Source organism: Pinus tabuliformis, chromosome 1_1 (genome assembly GCF_031772625.1).
Source record: "Pinus tabuliformis cultivar Carrire ecotype Pingquan chromosome 1_1, CPIR1, whole genome shotgun sequence".
In the NCBI taxonomy this organism is placed as follows: domain Eukaryota; kingdom Viridiplantae; phylum Streptophyta; class Pinopsida; order Pinales; family Pinaceae; genus Pinus; species Pinus tabuliformis.
The window spans coordinates 936978143-936982142 of NC_142297.1; positions in this window are offsets into that span (position 1 = coordinate 936978143).

A 4000-nucleotide genomic window follows, 5' to 3' on the forward strand; every position below is an offset into this window, starting at 1 on the left:
GTTGCTAGGTTTGAAGCATGTTGATTTAAATTTTTTGAGAACTGTGTTTATGGAAAGCAGAAGAGAGTCAGATTCCTCAGAGTTGGGAAAGAAAAGAATAGCGAAAAATTAGAGGTTGTGCATATAGATGTATGGGGACCTGCTCATGTATCATCTCTTGGTGGCTCTTGTTATTATGTTACTTTTATTGATGATGCAACCAGAAAAACCTAGATTTATTGTATTCGAAATAAATCTGATGTATTTGATACTTTCAAGAAATGGAAAGATTTGTTTGAAAATGAGACAGAAAAAGGTTGAAGTGTCTCAAATCAGATAATGGAGGTGAATATTGCAGCAAATATTTTGATAGGTACTGTTCAAAGGATGGAATTTGCAGAGAGATGACAATTCAAGGAACACCACAAGAAAATGGTGCGTCAGAAAGGATGAATAGGACAATCATGGAGCGTGCAAGGTGCATGAGATTGCATGCAGGATTGCCTTTACAATTTTGGGAAGATGTTGTAGATACTGATGTTTATCTAATAAACAAAGGTCCTTCAAGTTCCTTGGATGGTGGTATTCCATAGGAGGCATGGATAGGTAAAAAGGTAAACTACTCATTTTTAAAGACTTTTGGTTGTGAAGCCTTTGTCCACATTAATAAAGAAAATAGAACAAAGCTTGAGGCAAAATCAAAGAAATGTACCTTTATTAGATATAGTGTTAATGATTTTGATTATCACTTTTATGATTATGAAAAACACAAAATCATTAGGAGCAGAGATGTCATATTCAATGAAAAGGTTTTGTATAAGGATCAGCTGCAGGAAAAAAAACAGGAAAAAGAAAACAGAGAATACACATTGCTTGATGAGATCATAGAAAAGTGAAGGTGCCTGAAAATCATAATGGTCAAAGCCAGAACAAATACAACAACCACAACAGCAACAAGCACCTCAAACACTTGAAAGTGGTGTTAGAAGATCTACCAGGATAAGTAGACCCCCTGAATGATACTCTCCTTCATTATATTATGTATTGTTAACTGATTCTGGTGAACCAGAATGTTATTAAGAAGCAATGCAGGTAGAAACCAGGAAGAAGTGGGAGCAAGCCATGAAAGAAGAGATGGACTCCTTAACACATAACCAGACTTGGGATTTAGTCAGGTTGCCTGTAGGAAAAACAACATTGCAGAATAAAAGGGTTAGAAGTTGAAGAAAGAAAATGGAGGTAGAAAAAGGTATAAAGCTAGATTTGTGGTGAAGGGATTTGCACAGAAAAAGGGTATAGACTTTGATGAGATATTTTCTCTTGTTGTTAAAATAACTTCAATCAAAATTATTGTAAGGTTAGTAACAGTTGAAGATTTGCATCTTGAGCAGTTAGATGTAAAGACAATATTTCTCCATGGGTATTTGGAGGAAGATATATATATGCAGCAACCACAAGGATATGAGGTAAAAGGGAAGGAGAAACTAGTGTGCAGGTTGAAGAAGAGCATGTATGGCTTAAAACAGGATCCAAGGCAGTGGTATCTAAAATTTGACAAGTTTATATCTGAACAAGGTTATACTAGATTTCACTCTGATCATTATCTCAAAAGGAAAAATGATGGCAGCTATATTATATTGTTATTGTATGTAGATGACATGCTTGTTACAGGTTCTAACATGCAGGAAATAAATGTGGTCAAAATAAAATTGGCAAACTCATTTGAAATGAAGGATTTGGGTGCTGCAAAACAAATCCTTGGTATGAGAATAACTAGAAACAGGAAGAATCGAAAATTAACATTGTCTCAGAGTGAGTACATAGAAAAGGTGTTGAAAAGATTTAATATGCAGAATGAAAAATCAGTTAATATACCTTTGGCTAGCCATTTCAAACTAAGTAAGGAGGTGTGTCCCAAGACTCAGGAAGAAATAACTTATATGTCTAAAGTTCCATATGCATCAGCAGTTGGAAGCTTAATGTATGCAATGGTTTACACAAGCCCTGATATTGCACATGCAGTGGGAGTTGTAAGCAGGTACATGAACAATCCAGGAAAATAAAATTGGATGGCGGTGAAGTGGATTCTTAGGTATTTGAGAGGTACCACAAAACAAGCATTATGCTTTGTTGGTTCAAACATTGCTCTACAAGGATATGTTGATGCAGATATGGCGGGTGATAGAGATAACAGAAGGAGCACAATAGGGTATGTGTTTACTATAGGTTGAACAATTGTCAGTTGGGTTTCAAAACTTCAAAGTGTTGTGGCACTCTCAACAATGGAAGCAGAGTATGTTGCTACTATAGAGGCTAGTAAAGAAATGATTTGGTTACAAAGGTTTTTGGATGAATTGGGTAAGAAGCAGGAGTTGGGAAGGTTATACAGTGACATCCAGAGTGCCATACATCTTGCAAAGAACTCTGCATTTCATTCCAAGACTAAACATATACATCTCAAGTACCATTTCATACAGTCAGTGTTGGAAGATGGACAGTTGAAGCTGGAAAAGATACACACTAGGCAGAATCCTACAGATATGTTAACAAAAGTTGTAACCACGGAGAAGCTGAGATTCTGCTTAGTTTCAATTAATCTTCAAGTATGATGAAGAAGATGAGAAATAGCTAGGTCCAAAGTAGAGTCATTGTCCAGCAAATGGAGCAGCGGTGGAGTTGTTATAATCAGTCTCCAAGTGGGATATTGTTGGGTGTGGAACCTGATTATCTTCTTTATTCAGAGGTATCGCCGCATTGGACCCCAGTTCGTAATTTGGCGGCAACGCTGCCCGTAAAATGTGCGCCGCCGGGGGGGTCCACGGGGGGGGGGGGGGCACGGCGATGATTATTTGGAGCCCCCCCTGGCGAGGGATTGAGGGCAGCGCCCTCGAAGCTAAAAATATATGTAAAATTGCCTTGTAAAATGTTGTAATTACGTAGTCAATCTAGGTCATTCATTAAGCAGAGATCTGATGGTAGAAGTTATGTTTAATTTTGGGTTTTTTCCCCTAGAACACAACCCCTCACTATGTATGAGGGAATTATATTGTGTCTATGTAGATCTGTATTCTAAGCGAGGAAGAGAAAGGGGATTGAGAGTGAAGAGGGAATTACAACGAATCTGTTGTAGGTTGTATCTCTTCATTTTGTTGGATAATATAAAAGGAAGGACTGGTTGTTTCTCCGTGGACGTAGCCCAAATTGGGTGAACCACATATATATGTGTCTCTCTTGTTTTATGCATGTTCTGTGTTTATATTTCTGCAATATTTTATGTGTTCCATTGTTATGTAATATATAGTTTTCTAACACCATCCATCACATCATCTTTAAGAGAAAATTCTAAGGTTCAAGCAATGGAATCTCACATCGAGCATCAAAAAAAATATCTCCAACTCTTAAAGGATAACCTCACTTTGGCACATAATTGAATGAAACAATATGCAAACTAACATCGCAGCGAAAGAATTTTTGATGTAGGCGACTAGGTATTTTTACGGCTACAAACATACAAACAAATGTCCCTCAAGCAAGCTAAGAAGTATAATAAATTATCACCAAAGTACTATGGTCATTACAAGGTGTTGCGAAAGATTGGTACTATGACATACAAATTGGAGCTTCCTGCATCTTCCTGAGTGCACCCAGATTTCCATGTTTCATGCTTAAAGAAGGTTATAGGTGATAAGCTCCCAATTCAAACAATATTTCTGGAACTTGATGAGGAAGGAAAATTCATATTGGAACCTGAAGCAATCATGGAATCAAGAACCCGACAACTACAAAATCGATCAATTTTAGAGTATCTCATCAAATGGAATAACTTATTCGTTGAATATTCGAGATGGGAGGATGATAATTTTATACAGAAGCATCAAGAACTGCTAAAGCGTTGAGGACAACACTTTTTTGGAGGAGAGGGGCATGTTAGGTCCCTATGCTACTAGTGTAGCCCCATATTGTTATTAGTGCAACCCCCTTATTGTATTTTTGTTCCCATGTAGTCCCCATATTGTTATTA